The sequence below is a fragment of the Heloderma suspectum genome, chromosome 2 (assembly GCF_057233095.1).
Source record: "Heloderma suspectum isolate Gila_16-S chromosome 2, 16-S_ref, whole genome shotgun sequence".
In the NCBI taxonomy this organism is placed as follows: domain Eukaryota; kingdom Metazoa; phylum Chordata; class Lepidosauria; order Squamata; family Helodermatidae; genus Heloderma; species Heloderma suspectum.
Genome location: NC_139459.1, coordinates 135,466,260 through 135,486,909, shown reverse-complemented (window position 1 = coordinate 135,486,909; position 20,650 = coordinate 135,466,260).

Below are 20,650 nucleotides of genomic sequence, written 5' to 3'. Positions count from 1 at the left end.
TGGGATGATTGAGAAGAGATGCTGGCCTTCCTCTCTGTGACCACCTTTCAAGTACTTGAAGAGCGCTATCATATCTCCCCTCAGTCTTCTCTTCTCAAGGCTAAACATGCCCAGTTCTTTCAGTGTCTCTTCATAGGGCTTTGTTTCCAGTCCCCTGATCATCTTTGTTGCCCTCCTCTGAACCCTCTCCAGTTTGTCTGCATCCTTCTTAAAGTGTGGTGCCCAGAACTGGACACAGTACTCCAGATGAGGCCTAACCAGTGCTGAGTAGAGGGGAGCTAGTACTTCCCGGGATTTGGGAGCTATGCTTCTATTAATGCAGCCCCAAATGGAGTTTGCCTTTTTTTCAGCCACATCACATTGTTAGCTCATATTCAGCTTGTGATCGACAACAATTCCAAGATCCTTCTCACTTGTAGTGTTGTTGAGCCACGTATCCCCCATCTTGTAACTGTGCATTTGGTTGCTTTTTCCTAGGTGCAGAACTTGGCATTTGTCCCTATTAAATGTCATGCTGTTGTTTTCTGCCCAGCGCTCCAGTCTATCCAGATCACTTTGAATTTTGTTTCTGTCTTCCAAAGTATTAGCTATCCTGCCCAATTTTGTGTCATCCGCAGATTTGATCAGCATTCCCCACACCTCCTCCTCCAAGTCATTAATAAAAAATGTGGAAGAGCACTGGGCCCAGGACTGAGCCCTGCGGTACCCCACTCGTTACCTCTCCCCAGTTTGAGAAGGTCCCATTGATAAGCAATGAAGACAGGTGAATTTCCAATGTATTGACCATTTTGAGTTGATGCAATCAGTTCTTAGAGAAGAAGACTTGATCCACTTCTCATAACACATTGAAACTATTATTATTAATAACAACAATAATAACAACAACAGCCCTTATATAACAATTTTAGGAATTCAAACACACATAATTAACCTACAGGATATAGAGAAAAACAGACCAGTCAACAGCAGCAGCAACAACCATATCTACCTTTCGTAGTCATCACAGGGCCTACAATGCCCTCAGAAAGTGTATCTTTTTTGCCATCTTCTTAAAGCAATAAGGGGGAGCAAGTGTGACTTTGCTCCTGGGTTGGGGGTAAGGGCACCACTACTGAGAAGGCCATATTCCTTGTGCCCAGCAACCTTATTTCCAGTCAAGAGAAGGGCCTCACCAGATGACATTATAGCAGGGAGGTGGGCTTGTCATGAATCATCAAGTAGTCTCACCATTTGTGGCAAAGTAGTAGCGTAATGAGATCTGGGACTATCAAGTGAAGGATATTTCCTCACGTCAGCTCAGCAGCTTCCAGATTCTACAGTCACTGAGCAGCCAACAACTGTACTTAATTCTCCATATCAGCATAAAACTGCTTAGATGTTTTACCACTATGTTTCCTTCTTCCCACATGCCGGGTTTTAAGTTGAGTGCACTGCTTTCTGAAGCCCTGTCTATAGCAAGAATATGAACTTTATACTGGTGTGTACCAATTTAACTGACTTGGCTTCCCTCAAAGAATCCTGGGAAATGACCTCTTGTAAGGGTGATGAGAATTCTCTAATAGTGCTTCCCTAGTCCATCCCCCCCACTTCACCTTAACAGAACTACAATTCCCAGCATTCCCTGGGGATTATTGTTATTTATACCCATTTAAATTTGTAAGGGTGGATCTGCCCTTAATCAAAGTCTCATAATAAATGAGGCTTTGGCTGATTTGGGCACAGGAGTCTGTAATGTCTCTCTAATCATGAGCCAGTGTCTTGTCTATCTACAGCCATTTGTATAATATTTTAATTTATATATATATATATATATATATATATTCCATAAGAAGGACCAGATCAATCACCCCTTGCTCAATGGTGAATTCAGCGTACATTACAGCTGGTTTTGTTGACAGCAAAGCTTTTGTCTGCTTTATCCAAAACACACAGATCTGTTTCCAGCCTACAACTCAGGATGTATGAGAATTTCATTTCAGCTCACAAATCATTCCAATTTGCCCTGCTTGCAATTCTGAATGCAAACAAGAATGTATTTTTTCATGAAAAAACAAATCACAAATCCCCAAACTTGCAATAATGTTTGAAAAATACATATTTTGAACAATGCATGCTTTAAAACATGCATTTAAAAAAACCACGTGTTCACACTTCAGTCAATAGGGGGAAGTGTACATTTTTGAAAAATGTGTATGAAAATGCACACTTTTCCCTTCCAAATGAAAAGGAAAAACAGGTTGCAAACTAGAAAGGGGGCGAGATGAATTGAGCTAAGTAGTGGAGTTTGGAGAATCTCGGCAAATTTGAACTTTGCTGGTTCTCCCATCCCTACCTACAACAAGGTGTGAAGAAAGCAATGACTTCATGATAGGCTAAAAGAACAAACTAGCCTTGCACCACTGCAATCGGACTGCTGATTTACCACACGCCAGCTACAACTCCCATTCTACATTCTGGTCATGAGGATCTACTTTGACTGGAGCTGAAAAAGGGGACTCTGAACCAGAACTAATGGGTCTAATTTAATATAGGGTGCACTCATGGCTTCACCTGGAGCCCAGTGGCATTAACAGAGCCATACATTTTAATGTTTTTTACCTTTAACAAATAAAGATAGACATGATGTTCTTCTGCTAGAAAATAACTAGGATTGAAGGAGAAGCTGAGCAAATGTATTTCTCTCAAATTATCTTTCTGTTGGTGGACTGAGAGATGAGCTCCATGTTCAGTGAAATCACATGGTTGTATCCTTCCTGGGTTATTCCACTGCAGGCAGCAAGTAGATCCTCACATTTTTTTTGAAGCTTGTCTCACATTAGAAAAAACTCCTTGTGTGTCAAAAACTAGCATATCAAGGAGACATCAGCTTCTTCATGTGCTGCTTTTCAACATGCAAGGATTCCTTTATTTGTTTAATGGGGGGGTAGTGTTCAAAAATACAGTTCTCCCATTGCCTGCAGCCTGAATTGATGGTACAGTCCAAGAAGGACTCTGCCACATGATTTTGCTGAATGTGTAGTTTGGCCCAGAATCTACCTGAAGCAATGTCTGGTTCCAAGGGGACTTTCTCCTACAAAGTGCCTAAACTGCTGTGAACATCACAACAGGCACTTCCCCATTTGGGGAAACAAAATGTTGCCACAGTTTCCCCATTCTCACCTTTGGACTTGTATGAATCTGGAGACTACTATCAAAACACCAACACCTAACAGCACTCAGCAATTTGATGCACATAAACCAAGACCAAAGAGATGTGTGTTTCTTTGCTTGGGTTCTGAATATCTCTTTGTCCTTCCACGCCATTTTTTTAAAAAAAATCACATCTCAATATGTTCAATCTCAGGTATACGGTTTTGGGGTTGTTGTTTTTTAAAAAATTGGTTTGTATTAATACAGAAAGCTCAAGCATTTCCCATTTCTACATTGTGTCTCCAAAGCCTTTCTGTTTAATTAAAAAACAAATAAATCAAGCAGTATTAATCTAAAGGCCTTCACTTTGGGGGGAAGCCAAAAGACTGATTGAGTTTGGCATTGAACTTCATGAACCTGCATATATCCTTAGAGAAAGCCATATGAAATCAGACTGCAATATTAAATCATGAATGCTATTCTGTGTTGAGAACAAACAGACTAACAAAAACAAACTTAGATTGTGTGCTAAGTCACTTTGACATTTCTCTGTCTATGTTTCCAGTCCAGTATGTTAGCTTCGTTTCCATCTGCCAGTCCTTCTACCGAGAAATAACATACCAATGACGTTCAACGCATTTTTCGAACAGGCTCTTAGAACACTAGAACCAATTGCTGTTAGGAATCTGTTGTTGTGATCTGAATGTAATGTCCTATGTATATCTGATCCCGTTATCTGTATCCGTTTTATTCTGTGTTAATCAAGAATCCAGTTATATGTGCTCTCTCAATCCACAACATCTTTCAGTAAATGTCTTTTTAAACAATGCTTGTTTTCACACTCGCAGAATAATAATAAAAAAGCAGAACACTAACTAGGTGGGCATTTTCTAATAGGAAAAAAATGCCCCTTTTTCCTCTCTAAAATGCATGCAGCACCTTCCAAAGCAGCCAGAAGGTGACTTCAAGTAGAGACTTCGTGAATGTCAATTTTGTTTGTAATTTGCCTGCTACCTTTTCCTGCATGATGTGGGTTCAATGGTACAATGTTCTTTTCAAATGGAATCACAGCCAATAAACAACAAACAAACAAACCAATAAAAATGGTAATAATAAAAGTGATTTCATACCTTTTTGCTCCCTATGCTTTCCCGTGCAATTCCTGTTGGGAAATACAAATATGGGCCTATCCACATATTACGTGGCTCCAATCCTGGGTTTCATACTAAACATATACTTGATAGAAGATTGCAACCAATCCTGGCTCTCTAAGGAATGTACCTATATGATACATGTGTGTCCAAACATGCATTTGTCTCATTCACACATTAAATTTTTAGGTGTCCCCGAACACGTAATTACCTCTAGCGGCATTAAAAATGATGGGTTGAATCCAGACTTAGTCATACTTAGACCTATTGCAATCAATGGAATTAAGAACATAAGAAAAGCTGTCCTGGATCAAGCCGAAGTGCAGCCTTCTGTTTGCACAGTGGCCAACCAGATGCCTATGGGAAGCCCACAAGCAGGATGTGAGTGCAGTGGCACCCTCCCAGTCATGTTCCCAGCAACTGGCATACAGAAGCATACTTCCTCTCTGATACAGCAAACAGAAGGTGGGCATAAGGGGAGTGGGGAGGTTAAATGGAAAGTGTGTGTGGATCTGTGCGTGTGTGTGTGTGTGTGTGAGAGAGAGAGAGAAGGAGAAGGAGGGAGGCAGGGGTGGGCAACACTTACTACTTAACATCTGGGTGGCAACATCTTTTTGATATAAACAGCCCACATACCATCTTTGACAGCACAGTGTTTGCTTTGAGTATTCATTTTTGCACCAGATTAGGGATGGGTAAAAATTTAGTTTCAGTACGTTCTGTGCATTCAGTACATTTAGTTTCAGTACCATAATCCTCTCCCCATGCTGGAAACATGTATACCTATTGAATTTGGCCAGTGCAGCTGGATGATCATTTTGTTTCGGATCCTTTTTTTAAAAATAAGAATTTAGCAAAATTTGCACATTTCTTCATATACCAGATGGAAAGAATTTGAGATTAACAAAATTCAAATGTGGGAGAAAATGAAGCTGACACATTTGTCCATCCAGGCCCATGGTTTTGAGTGCTTAGCTCTTAAAAGTCTGTGTTTGGGTCCCTGTGCTTTCAACCATGTGAGGATTGAATTAGGGTTGCCAACTCTTTTTTTCTGACAGGCTCCTCATCTTTAAGAGCTACATGGCAGGCTGGTACAATATGATCCACTCCGTGCTGGGTATAGCTGGACCTATGGAATTTGGCCAGGGCAGATGGGTGAGAATTTTCTTTCAGTCCATTTTGTATAAGAATTTACTGAAATGTGCACATGGAAAGGAGTTGAGTTTTTTTTAAAAAAAAAGTGGGACTAAACAAAACTGACACATTATCTGATTCCTGTGAGCTGACTGGTACAGACTTCCTGTATTACCCTGGCATAGGAGATGTGAGTGACTTCCTGTATTACCCTGGCATAGACGTGTGTGAGGTAATCTGTACTAAATTCTCCAGCAGTATTTTGTCAAGCTTGGCAAAAGGTCAAAGAGGGAGTAACTTAAGTCTCATTGATTTAAGAGGCCTACTCTAAGCATCTGGGTCCAACCCATTTCCATCTAAAGAGACACACACACCCCACCCCACCCCCATGAGAACATTAAGTCCAGAGCCTAAAATTACCTAACTGTGTCACTGGCTCACATGACTGAAAACTACCCCATGGAGGGAAAAAATGTGACATGTAGAAAACAAGCATGCCAGGGATAATGTCAAACCTCAGCCCTTCTCCATGACATCTAGCTTTCTATGCAGAGGGGACTGACTGTTTTGTATGGAACAGTATTCATTCTTTTGAGCTTCAGTCAGCGATCTAACCAGTCTTCTTCCTGACATACTTTGTTTCTATGTGCAAGGAATGTTTTAAATTTTATTTTTGTAGGCAAAAGCCCAAACCTGCAAAAGCCCAAACCTACAAAATCCCAAACCCGAAGTGGGACAGCCCAGGTGCAGTTTTACCACCCGTGTGAGAACTTAACCTCCAGAAATTTGCCACGGTGTTCCACCAGGCTCGCATCCCTGTTTACTGTAGGGATGTATGAGAAATTGGTTTCAATTCAGGTTTGACCAGAATTTAGCCAATGTGCACCACCTGGACCACAGACCCAAATGCAATCTGCAGTTGAAGTCCATACATTTCCTGACTTGCAAAGAGATTTATCCAATAAAAATGTGTTCAAAATGCATAGGTTTTAAAAATGCACATGAACAATGCATACTTACATCTGGAAAATGTGCACAAACAGAACATTATTTGACAGAAAAGAAAAATGTGTACATTTCCAAAGTGCGCATACATTTGAGGAAAAATGTGCACAAAAATACACATATATTTTCATGCTAAAAGAAAAAAAAGCAAAGCTCACAATCACAAGTATCTCAATGAGCTCGACTTTTGCTGATTCACACATCCCTATTTTACGGGGATGTGTCTCAGCTTTTGTGACCATGGCTGACAAGATGGCTCTGAAATGTGTGTCTCCTCCATGCCAGCCCTGCTTGCCCCCACCAGTGGGTGGAAGATTCTGTATGCATAAGGAATTCTAACCCTCTTTCTTTCAAATATTCCCAGCAGAAGCAGGTGTTTCAGAAAAACAGCCCAAGGGCTTGTCAGTCTGGTCAGGAAGAATATGTGTCATTATGCCACAAGGATATAGGACTGAATTGGGTTCTTCTATTATTTTGCTGACTTACCTGCTGAACTCATGCAACTGCAGCCACCTTTTCAAATTGCATTTCCTCTCCCCATCCAAAATATATATCTAGACCAAAATGGCCACACAGACATGCCTGCACACACACAGACACACACAGACACACACACATCTTTTTCTGGCCAGGTTACAAAATCTAGTCATTTTAAATTATCAGAAAGGCAATTGTGTATGAGAGAGAATATACCTGTGAGAGAAGTGAGAAAAGAATTATTTGGGCCTATCAGATTAAATGACTTGCCATCCAAGCAACCCCAGACATGCCATCAGGGCACATTTAAACTTGAAGTGGGAAGATGTCATGTCAGTGTGTGAGAGAGATGGTGCAAGATTCCTAGCATGGGCTGAAGGCTGGCTCTTGGATATATTTCTTCACAGTGGAAAAAAGCAATGCAGTTGCTTTTTAATGCTTCATAATAATCAGTGTGAAGAATAATTCATATGAGGACTGAAAGGTGATGGGTAGGGAGCCACCTTCTGACCTGTCAAATTATTATAGCCAGTCCCCTTATCAGCAGGGCCAAATAAGTCTGATATCAAGGGTCTTACTGTGGCCAAGTTTAATCATGGCTATCTGTTAATATAATTATCTTATAATTATAAAAAGCCAAGTTGGAAGACAGGCCACAAATGCCTAATGATCAGTACAGCCCTGTATTATCTTACACAGCAATCTCCATTCTCAAAGTGAGGATGGCAAACAAAATGGCCCCCGGTGCATTATTTTTCCACAGAACTTATGCTTTTTCTGGATAGCATCTTTGCCACTGCTCCACTTTGCTACCTCCAGAAACATTTTTCTCATTCTCTCAAACACAAACACACACACACACACACACTAAAGCAGCGCTGAGTCAGAACCAAGTGCAGGTGATGGCATTTACCAGGGGCTTATAGCTGGCAAAACATTTTGTCGGCAAGACTGCCGCTCACACTCTCGAACGCATTCTTGAGCTCATGAGTGCATTCTTGCTGGGCAAGCCCCACCTCTAGGAGGTTAAGCCCCACCCCAGCACCTAAATGCAATGGATGCTGGTGGCGCCGATTTTGGTGGGGTGGTGACCCTATTTTAGTTTTCAGTCAGAAACAGCCAGAACTCTAAAGGAGCTATCCAAGGTGTTGAACCCCTTCTGTGATTTATGGGCAGCATCAACCCCAGTACAAGGGTGTCAGGAGCGCCCTAGAGGCCTCTTACAGTCTATTCAAATAGCCAACTCAAGCCACAGATGAAAGGATTCTTTTCAAGGCTTTAATCCTTTTACAACTTAATGACTCTTTCAGATGCTAATCACCAGTGACTAAGCAATGAACAGCAGAGTAGCCTATGCTCCGAGTAGACAGTTGATCCCCTTTTGAAGGAGAATCACTTGAAGACCCTGAACTTATGGGCTAGGGAGAGATCCTCCCTCTTTCCCTTGGGTCCACGGGAGGCAGCCGTTGCTTGCGCGCCAAATGGGTGCTACGCCTCCTTTCAGCGCCCTCCACCTGTTGTCACTCCCTGCGTCTGCGCTGAGCATCTAGCAAGCCGCCCTCCCGCACTTTCTCACTGCTAGGATCACTATCTATCTCAGGAATGCCAGCAGAAGGAATCTCTGCCAGCTGTTGTGCCTGTGAGGGATGAGCTGGCTCCTCTCCCATGGATTGCTGATCCTCCTCAGAATCAGAACTGCTCTGGGGTTCTATCGGTTCAGTTTCCACCCAGACAAAGGGATGGAAACTTTCTCCAGCTCTGTGTAAAGTTTCTCTAATTCCCCTCCAACTCTGGTCAGTTGTGGTGCAGTGCCTGCCACTGGTCCCATATCCTCAGTCTCCTTTACCTAGGATTCATGAGCCAAGGTCCAGACAATGACTACAGGTTAGGGACGTTACAAGAGTCTGGGAATGGGATGGAGTCCAGCAGACTCCCCTTCACTGGCGAATTCCTGACTGGCTTGTCAAGATGTTGTGCACACCCGCACCCGCTCGCTGAGCAGCCCTGTGCCCAGTGAGCAGGTCTGACATGTTCTCCCCTCCTTGCAAGGGGCAGAGAACAAGCAGGAGGAGTGGCTCCTGCCACTCCCGCCTGGCAAGCCTTGTGAGGCAGTGGAGAAGGGAGTCGCACCTAACCCCCTGTTCTCCCCGATGGGGACTCTGGCAGCCACCGTCATGCGCAACAATGGTGGTTCCAGAACTTCCATATTTTTAATGTTGGGTCAGTGGTGCCTTTATGGCCACCAATCACGCAACATTAAACACACGGAAATTCCAGAGCCACCACTGTTGCACACAATGGTGGCTCGCTGCAAGGACAGGTGGCCCTGCGGCTTCTTCAGGCGCTCACTGGGGCAGTTCAGAAGCTCGCACAGCTCTGCAAGCAGGGGCGGGCAGTGGCAGCAGCTCAGCAAGCACCCGAGGAAGTCGGACGCTGTTGAGTCCATCCAACCCTACTATAGGTGCCCCCCGCCCAGGGCTCGTATGTGTTAGTAGTGGTGATGGGCAAGCAGCAGGTTGCTCGCCCCCCCAAATTGACTGCCCCCCTTCGAGCAGCACCATTAAACACCGGAAGCCCTCGAAGGATGGGGAGGTTGCCCTCGAAGGATGGGGAGGTTCAACATTTGATGGGGCTGGTAGAGGTGGCCAATTCTCCCCTGGCCAATTCATCCCTTCCACCCATTCCTCTGTCCTCCCCACCCCCTTCCTGGCAGCCGATTCCTTACTTTCCCCAGCTAGCCCATTTTTCGCAAGGACCAACCATTACCTTGGGGGCCAGATGGGTGGTGGTGGCTCTGGCTGTGCAGTGGCTCCTAGGATGGCCCACCTGGTCTCCCCTTACCCACTGGGGCTGTAGTAAATTTTGAACTGCAGGCCCTTCTCATGACAACCCCATAGCCACACCCCCAAGGAGCATCTAGAAATGTCAGGCAGCTGTGTTGATCAGTATCAGCCAACCAGTTCCAGCAGTTTTCAACTCCACCAGGAACAGGTCTTTTGTAAAGCTAAGGGGTCTGAATTGCTCATTCAAGACCAAGCCACACCAGGGAAAAAAATATTGTTGCTGGGAAAACTCATTTCCCTGTAGTTAATGTGAGGAATGAGGATTGCAGCTAAGCTCAGAGGCAACAGGGAAGTCTGGGGCAGGGGGGAAGGTGGCAGATGACATCAGCGTCCGCGTTAATTAAAAAAATGCCAGCGCTGCATCCCTGTGAGCCCACCCTCACTACCCCACTGCCTCTCCCTCCCTTCTCTCTCCAGGATAGACTGCTATGGACACTGTTTGGGCCTCCAATGACAATGCTGGATCTAGCGGCAGCCACAAATTGTGGCCCCAGTTGTTCAGGGGGAGTGTGACTCCACCCAGAACAGGATGAACCCTCTCTCCATAACCAGATGAACCACCTACCAACAGTATCTCGCACCTTGTCTCAATGACTGTCGTTGTATCAGCCCTCGTGTAGATGCCATTGGGGTGGCTTACCATCATAAAAATAGTAAAATGGCAACCAAAACAATAAATACAACAATGACATTTCAAATGAATAAAACGTAACAGATATTAAAAATATTAAAGAGCCAGCAGCAAAGTGAATAATCAGAGCAATGGATTAAAGATGAAATGCCTGCTGGAGGAAGATGGTCTTGACCTGGCATCTACATGTGCACAGTGAGGAGGCCAGGTGGATCTCCCAGGGAAGGGCATTCTACAGACAGGGGGCCAAAACAGAGAAGGCTCCTTCTACCTGTTGCACCACTGTGGGTGGTGACACCCGGAGAAGAGCCTCTGAAGATGATATTGAGAGTCAGGCAAGAACATAGGGAGAAGGCACTCCTTCAGGTAGAGTGGACCCAAGCCGGGGGTAGGACCACCTTCAGAGGTAGCCTCACACATGTAACCAATTGCCATAATCCAGGCGGGAGGTTACCAGTGCATGGATAACTGTACCCAGGCTATCTCTTTTGCTCAGTTCAGCTGACTTCAGTATTAACCTCCAGGCCCAGCATCAAGGGTGGGTATGGTTGGGCACCAGCTGAGGGCTCACATCCCAGCAGCGGCCCACTGACAAAAGCTCCCTGGAGATATTCCTCATCTTCACCATTGCAAACTGCTTGTTCACTCACTTCTCACTCTGGCCCAGACAATGGTGATCCTAGGAGGATGTCACTGCCTACGTGCTTACAGGCCCTCTGCCTGTCAAGCAAGCAAGTAGAAGAAATGATGAGGAAGAGGATGACAAGCAACTGGAGCTGATCATAACAGTGCTGAGAAGGTAGACTCACTGAGGGTGGGGTGCCATTGAGGCTGTCTTGCCCAAGGGCCCTCAAAAACCTGGAGATGGCACTATTAACATCCCACCCGACAAAGTGACTGTGGACAAAACCATTTTTGTGTCGTTTTAGCTACCCATCTGTAAACACCGAGATTAAATGGATCAGCTGTGTCCCAGGGCTTTGTGTTGATTAATGCATAAGAGTTATAAAGTGTTTTGCACACCAAAGTGCTCTGGAAATGATTAATAATGCGAAAACAGGCCTGTCATTTGCATGCAATGTTAATGAATGTGCTGCTACACTATTAAGGTTTACTCTGAAACAGGAAATGTCAAAGTAATAAGATGAGCAAGTTAGTCTTTGATAATCATAAGCTATTGCTGCCCACAGTTCTTTTGTGTGATGGGATGAAAAGCAGATTAAACCTGAGAAGGCAGATGATTTGGGGGGCATAGTAGTAAATTTCATTTTTCCAAGGTTATTTATTATGTTTAACTCCGTATTTCCTCCCATGAGCTCAGGATAGCATATATGGTTCTCTCCTCCTAAACACACACTTTTAACTTCACATCAACCTTATGAGGTAGGTTAGGCTAAGAAATTGTGACTGGCCCAAGTTCATGGCTTAGTGGGGAGTTAAACCCAGGTCTCCCTGGTCCTAGACTTACACAATATAGACCAGCGTTCACCAACCTGGTGCCCTCCATATGTCTTCAACTCCCATCAGCCCCAGTCAACATGACCAATGGCCAGGAATGCTGGGAATTGTAGTTCAAATCTTTTCATTTGAGCAGGAAGCTCCAAATGTGGCAAGCGGAGTGAGAACACACACACACACACACACACACACACACGATGGAGGTAGTTGACTTGGTCCATTATTTTAAAAAATCCAAAAATCCAGAAGACACATTATGGTAATACCTTTACTAGGACCAATCAAAATGTCACGGAAATCATGTGCAAGCTTGCTCATGACATTATGACATTTTGGTTAGTCCTAATCAAGTGATTACCATACTGTGTCTTTTGTACTTTTTTTCAGCAAGAGCAACAAGCCAAGTATGTTCCTTACGTCTAAGGAAAAGAGCTGTGCCCTGTTATCCTTCACATAATCTTTCTCATTCACACCTTGTTATCCTTGTCTCTCTCTCCTTCACACCCACCCTTTTCTCTGTTTTCTGTTGTCCTTGACTTTCCCTATCTTGCCTTCTTATATCGTCTTCCCCCATTGCTGAAATTCAGATTATAAAGTACATGATACAGATTGGAACAGGAATCTGTCTTCTCTTCTTCTTCTTCTCCTTCTCCTTCTCCTTCTCCTTCTCCTTCTCCTTCTCCTTCTTCTTCTTCCCATATAGATGGATGGCATTGCATAACACAATCTACACTTAAGCAGATAACGAACTAGTATAAAAGATAACGAACCCAAGAAAATAACTTGGGTTCTTTTCTCTTTTCCAAAAAGAAAATCCCACTTTCTTTTCAGGGGATGGAAAGGTGGGGTCAGAACAACCTTCCATGTGCTTTCTTTGCCATTTAGGAAAGGAAGAAAAATGAAAGATTCACCCCACTCAAAAAGGCTGCGGCCTCTATAAAAGGGATCAGTGAAGGTGAATCTTCCCACATGTACCCCTTATTGATCTTTTATTACAGAGAAAGCTACAGTTCAAAGCTTCCAACGTCCTCAACAGGTTATTTCCTGCTTTGAAGTTCCAGAAATACAGGCACTTGATCTTCTTTGGTGAACCAACACAGGTGTTCATTTACACTGCAATGGAATGAGATGTTGAACTTGTTGCAAATAATGTTTCCTTCTGAATATAGGGATTTCAGATCCACAAATGAAGTTGTTGTTGTTTACATAGCATCATCAGCATACATGGAGTCAGATTCACACTAGAAAACCCTATTTTAAAAGGATTAAAATTAAAACTTAAAAGGCAGCCCTCGGACCACTTCATGAACTTGTAAGAAGCTAGTTGTTATTTTTTTAAAGACATTTGTGTGGACTTTTAAAACAACCAATCTGAACATGCTGGTTCAACCAGGATGGAATGGAATTAATATTGGTCACATGCTAAATCTCTAGAACAGAGAGTGTGCTTGTGCAGTTTTAATATAATACTTGTAATTTGGCAGATATTTGTGCGTCCCTATATGTGATATGCTCTCTCAAGAACTACCAGTCCCAGAGTTCCTTGTGCATAGGCAGGAGGGAGGAAAAGCTAGTAGGAGGGACAAAGCATCTCAGTAATAAGGGACAGTGATCCTAAGGACAATGGGAGCCAGGGCTGCTGGTATGGTGGCCGTGTGTCCTCTTTTACAGAGAACAGTCCTCTATTTGATGGGCTACCAGGGGACTGTCTTCTGTTTGAAGGCATCTGCTATTTTAAAGGTCTGTTAAACTATTACTTATTTCCTATTATTATACATAGCCAGGTTTTTCCCGGTTGTATGCTGATACTATCTCTCTTGCTCTGTGTGTTTAGTCTGATGAACTTGCAAAAGCCTGTTGGCATCTGAGAAATAAACTGTGTGACCTATTTAAAGGACTGCCCTGTCTAATTCCAGTTTAAAGATAAATAACCCTAAGAGACCATCACCAGTTAGCACCTGGACAGGACACTGAACAGGCTGACACACTGGTCACAGTCTTCTGCACTATCATGAGATGCACTATATTGCCATTTATATTATATTTATTCCTTCTAAATGTGCATCTATACATATAAATTAGCATATGCACATTTTGTGCAAATCAGTGTCCTCTTCTGAGTGATGCATTTCCTCTTCTTTGGCAATTGATAAGTGGCTGCCAAAGCTGCTGGTAGGATTTACAGGCCCAAAATATATGTGAGTAAATGTCTACTATACACGGGGGGTGGGGAGAGACCATAGAGTCATGTCTGGCTCTAAATAGAAACCCTGAATTTGTATGTCTCAAAAAAAAAATGTTTATTTGTTGTCTTTTATCACCAGTTCAAGACATTTTTATTCTCTCAGGCATTCTAAATGTAATATTTTGTTTAATTCAGTTATCCAAAGTCTTTCTTCATAGTAGAACCCTATACATGTCTACTCAGAAGTAAGCCCCAGTGAATTCAGTAGGACTTACTCCCAGATAAGTGAGTGTAGGATTGCAGCCTTAATTGTGTGTAATATTTTAATTATGTAATTGTTTTATTGTAAATTCTTATTGTGTATCACACTGAGATATATTGTATGAAGGATGCTATTCGAATACCTTAAATTAAATTAAATTAAATTAAGATCTATGTGTACTTAAAGGTTGTTGTTGTTTGCTATCAATTCTATTGTTGATTTTAGAATGATTTTTGTAAATCACTCTAAAAATGTTTTTACATGAGTTTGTGGGGGAGTTAAATACATAAAATAAACCAGCAGCACAATCCTATAAATGTCTACTCAGAAAGAAAGCCCCACTGAGTTCAATGGGGCTTACTTCCAGGGTAAGTTGGTATAGAATTTCAGGCTAAGTAAGTAAATTAAACTGGTTGGGTAAGACTGGGGCAGTCACTACCTTCCTGCCTCTCCTACCACACAAGATTGTTGTGAGGATAAAATAGGATGATAGCTCCATGCGCACCTAGGGTGTACAGAAGGCAGATCAGGACTAACTGCTAAATCTGTAATAGATGGGCAGGGATTTCTGAGTCCCAAGTGTTTAATAACAAAATGATTCTCCCCAGCCCTAAACTATACTGCTGAAATGAAGAAAGTTTAGGGAAGAGGGGCAGGGGGAAACCAGGAGCAGACTTCTGTGTGGGGGGATTGTGACATGCATTTAGTTCTGGTGCTCAAAACAAAGTCCTGGGCTCATAATTTTTGCATCAGGCTCTGGTTGGTGGATCTCTAGGTTCTAGTAAAACACACACACAGTATATCCCTCAAGCCTGAGGTCTGGCTACCCCTGACATATACCACCGTGAGGCTCCGTGGAGGAAGGACAGAACACAAAATGTGAGAAATAAGAAAACAAATCTATGCACAGGGCACATTACAGAATAATGTACACAAAAGACCCCTGCCCCGCTGTGGTTACAACGTAAACAAGGGTAGATCACACTGTGTCATGAAAAGAAAATTCCAGCCGTGCCTCAGCTTAGCAAAATAGATCTCTCAGAAATAATTACAGCTCTGCAGACAGGTGGCATCCCTGGTTTTGCGCTCTAGGAATATTACTTTAAAAGAGCAACAACAATGTACATCTTGGTAAGACAGCTATAGATTAATGTCGTGCTAGTCGCTCAGCAATTAGCAAACTAATCAAATCACCTCCCATGTGTCATCCTCCCTGGAGCAGCTCCATGTGTTTCATCATTGCACAGCACAGCCCATGTGCCACTCCAAAGGCGCAGTTCAAAACCATTCTCAGATCTTGTGCTACTATATCCAACCTGACTTATCAGTACTGGCTCACCAAGTCCATAAAACACACAAAGTAGCAGGCAGAAGAGAACTGCAGTAGGACGTGAGAAATCACGCCAGGCGCTCTTGTAGAGCCTTAAGGACTGCGCAAACAGCTCCCTCTCCAAATTGCTCCGTAATGGTTCTCCCAAAAGACATGGATTTTCTTTATAATAAGGGAGCATTAGAATGATTTGATCTGAACATGCATAATGGAGAGATACTTTGTGCCACTCCCTCAGTAAAACCTCAGGCCTGGGAAGGTAGGGCAGGGCTGGGGGGAGAGAGACAAGTGCCTCCTGTAGGTAGGAGAAGAGAGCTGTGAAGTTTCAGAAGCTTTGTGTCTGGGGCTGAGCCAGAGGGAAGAGCCTCAGTACACATCACATAAAATATTGGGTGCATCATCTGCCATTAGAGGCACAAGTATAGTAAATAGAATTGCAAGGCATGATTTGCCACGTTTAAGCTCTTTGAAGTCCCAATGATTCTAGAAGTCTTGTGCTGGAGCCTGTGACTACTACCTTTGCCCCACTGATACCAAAGGCACTTGAAAGTGCTTAGATTTGGCTGGATTGTGCCCGTACTGTATTATTTGTTTATTATTTATTTATTTATTGCAAGGAACCCAAGGCAGCTTACATTATCCTCTTCCTCCTCTCTGTTTTATCCTCACAAAAAAAACCCTGTGAGGTAGGTTGGGCTGAGAGTCTGTGACTGGCCCAGAGTCACCCAGTGAGCTTCCATGGCCAAGTGGGGACTAGAACCTGGATCTCCCGGCTCCCAGTCCGTCACTCGCACTGCTACACTACACTGGCTCTCTGTATATTTCATTGTTAGGCTTTAAATATCTAAATTTACAGATATAAAATACTGAGATTTTCAGGATCTTAGGAACTTGGATGGATGGTTGTTATTATTATTATTACTATTGCTATTATTATCATTACTGTTATTACCATTAATGCACATTACACTTAACAGAACTCAGCCAGTAGATCTATATGGAGGTCCACCAGGGGATTAATAGACCTCCAGTTTCTGAAGCCTACGTCAGATTGCAAAAAGAAGATAGGTTGTCAAGGGTCTGCCCATCCACAATACACGACTGGTGAGCTCTATTCAGCCTGGTGGGTCACAAATTGAGAGATCCTGCAAACAGCACATCCACACCAGAGGAAATAAGTGTGAAATACAGCAGCAAAACACAGCAGTCAGCCGAGCTCCTGCATTCTTGCAGACAAATGAAGGATACCAGGGGATGATTGGTTTTCTTTACAACTGAGATTTTTGCATGCGTCCACATGGTGAAGAAATTCTCTATGTACTGTTGGCGGGGGGGGGGGGTGCCACTGATGGGTATACAAGGGCCAGACGGCCAAGGCTCAGGGAGCAAGTAAACTGGAAGATAGAGACATTTCCAGCTTCAGTAAATGAGAGAGGGAGCTGCAAAGCCAGACTGGGAGCTCAACGTAAAGGGGAAATTTCAGGAACATTCTGCATTCCCTCAGGGGAGTTTCAACAGCCAGGGCTGCCTGAGAGAAACCCACTGAGCAGTGTTCCCTAGCACCCCACCAAGGTCCCACCTCAGCAACTCTCTGTGGGGGGGGTGGGGGGCATTGTCTTCGGAGACATCGTCACTCTCATTGGTTTGGGAAACAAGGACAGAAAGCTGTCGCAGCTCTTTTTTCTTTTTTCTAGTGGGTCAGTAGAATTTCAGTTTGTCTAGCAGCTTCGCCCAGGGTGGCCATGTGTCCTCTTTAATAAAAGACAGTCCTCTGTTTGAAAGGCTGCCCAGTCCAAGTCCAATTTGAAGATAAAGAAGCACCAGAAGGCAGAGCTGGGCCTTGAAGCTGCCCATCAGCAGCACCCAGACAGCAGGCTGAGCAAGCAGGCACGCAGGTCACCTGGCCACAGTCTGCCAGGCTATGGTGAGAGGCACTGTATTTCTATTTAAATTATGATAGTAATATTGAGATTTGCATCTGTACATATAAATTAGCATATGCACATTTACACAGTGTCCTCTTTTGTCCTCTTTTGGGGGTGAGGCATTTCTTCTTTTGCAGCAATTAATCAGTGGCTATGGGTGAGTATGAGGACAAAGTGGGTTGCATCCAATGTTAGTCCTACTTAGAGTAGACACATTGAAATGAATGGGATTTAAGTTAAACTAATATTGGATGCAACCCAGGAGCTCTCCAGGGTGTCGCACAGAACCACAACGGGTGGCTCCTCTCCTCTGAAAGTTCTTAATCTCACACTTTCTAAAAGTAAACATGTGGCATCAGCACGCAGCTGCCCTCAGCCACTCACCCCAGGCAGCTTGGAGCCTCCATTCACATCTCCCACAATGCCCCCAATGTAGTGTCTCTCCAGGGCATTGTGGGAAATTGGCTCCAAGCTGCCCAGCACTGATTGGGGCGCCGCCACTTCTGTCCACCACTGCTGCCCCCAGCTAAGCTTACCAGGACCCACTGACATTGGAGGGGGCACACCAGAGGCAGCGGAGGCTGGTGGTTCCTATTTCAGTGGGGCTACAAATCCGCTCTGAGTTTCAGTCAGAACCACCCAGAACTCTAAAGGAGCTACCGAAAGTGCTGGAACTAATTTTGTTTGGATAAGGTTCAACACTTTGGATAGCTCCTTCATAGTTCTGGCTGGTTCTGACTGAAACCCAGAATGGATTCACAGCGCCACCAAAATTGGAGCCACCAGCCTCCACTGCCTCTGGTGTGCCTCCTCCTGGCAAGCTACCAGCCTCCACTGACCAGAGGGCATTTTGCTAGCCCGCCCCCCTCCAATCTGGATCTGGCCCTGCAGGACAGCAAAGCGTGCTTCCAGTTTTACTTCAGTAAAATAGGTATTCCTGGGCTAGCAGAAGATTAGGAAACACTGCTTTGGGCCATCTGAGAGTGACATTTTCCTTCTGCCGGCGCTAGGGCTAAGAACTTTGCTTCCATTTAATTCCTTTTTTCTTTTTTTTTAAGACTGGCTCTCTAACAAGATGAGGCCTTATCTGTGACCAACGGTGCTGCAGTTTGAGCACAAAGCAACCTGTTGTCTCTGTCGATACAGCCATAGTTCCCTACAGAAAAGTGTTCCAAGACTTTTCAGGTGTATGTCACTCTCTTGGACTTGTGTTGTGTCTTTTAGGAAAGGTTAGGTTTGCTTTCTGCCTGTAAATAAACCCTTCTGTAATGCTGTCTTTCACAATAGAATTGTCAAGGGTTTTTAAAGGTGTTTTTTAGGGTTGGGTTGGGGGGGTGGTAGTGTTGTGGTTTTTTAATTCATTTATTTCCCTCCTTTCAGGATCATCAAATTGCTGTGGCTTCAGAGCCAGCAATTGATTTGATCGCCTGTCAGAACTCCGATCCTTCCTCTCTTGCTAAAGCTTTTCACATACTATTATTGATCCACTACACTGGATTAAAACAGAGTTTAAACTCCATCATTGATAGTAAGAGGGAGCTCTTTTCTCCTGAGAACTGGACTATAATGTGGTGTCTTTGGGGTGACATTCAGCCCAATTGCTTTAAAATTCTCCTCAGGGATCTAAACACTTTATGGAAAGGCTGGGTCCAATGTAAGGTCAGCAACACCTACTTTGACCTGGAAAGAAAAGAAGGAATTATTTTCCTCCTGAGTCTTCTACTTTATCATCACCCCCACCACCATCATGAATTTCCTTAAGGGAGTGAATATGGTACAGCTTCTCTTAGAGAGGGTGAAGGGAAATTTTTAAACAAGTCACTGCTCCCCACATGAAGAGCTGCTGCCATAGCTTGAAACACATGGGGAAACACATAGCTTGGCCATTTGTGAATTGCCAAAAAAGAGGAAGCACATCACTAAAAAAAAAAAAAAAAAGGAAAATAGAGGATGCTGATCTACATAAAATGTGCACATGCTAATTTATAGAAATAGATGCTAATTCAAATAGAAATGCAGCACATCTCACCATAATGGGGAAGACTGTGACCAGGCGATCTGTGTGCCTAGTTCAGTCTGCTGTCCAGGAGCTATTGATGGGCAGCTTCATGGCCCAGCTCAGCCTTCTGATGGTTCGTTATGTTTACACCAGACTTGGACCAGACAGGTCTTCAAACAGAGGACAGTCCTCTGACAGCCATTCAAATAAGACGACTGTTCTCTGTAAAAGAGAACACAGGGCCACCCCACTTACAATTAAACCTGCAATAGTCGCTTGGCTGAATTCCTTTTGGCAGGAGTCAGCCCAGATATCTTGCTGCCTGAGGCCGACCAGCAAGAAATCTTGGGCTGGATCCTGCCAAAACCCACCACCACCACCCACCCAAGTCAAGGTGTGTGCAGGGGTGTTGGAGAAATCCATAACAGATTCAAATGAGTTTTGATTTTTATGAATCTAACCTATGGATTCCATAGCAGACCTGCTTTTTTCAAGTCACTTGGATTCCTCAGATTTGTGGACTTAAAAAAAAATGGGGGGATATGTATAAATGTGCACTTGTGCTAATGCACTCTTGCACTAACGTGCATTAGTGCTAACACATACTTACGGTAATGCACACTTGCGCAAGTAGAACTAAATTCTCGTACATCCCTAAAAAAACTAAAGTTCCATCAATGAGTGGATGATGAAATGAAAGGTGGCTGACAATCTGAGAAACAGACAGAATGGATTTAACTAAATCCGTACAGCCTTATGTGCATGGTACCTAAGGTTGTGTGAATCTACCAACGTCCAGTCTGGGGAAAATCTGGTCTGGGGAAAATCGTGGGGAAATCTGGCCCTCTTGAGGCTTGGCAGATTTTCTCAGGATCCTAAGCCTGGCCTGCAGATTATTTGCAATTATTTGGATGACAAATTAATGAGCTGGCTTAACCTCCTGTGAAAGTCAAATCAATCCTAGTCATTATTTCTACATTTGCATATATAGATATAGATCAATATATGCCATTTTTAATGGACCTGGGCCCCAAATCTTTTCAGTGCCTAGCAACCCCCCACCCCCACCCACCCCCACCACCCCACCTGGCAGGAACTGAACCCAACTTCAATTATTTTTA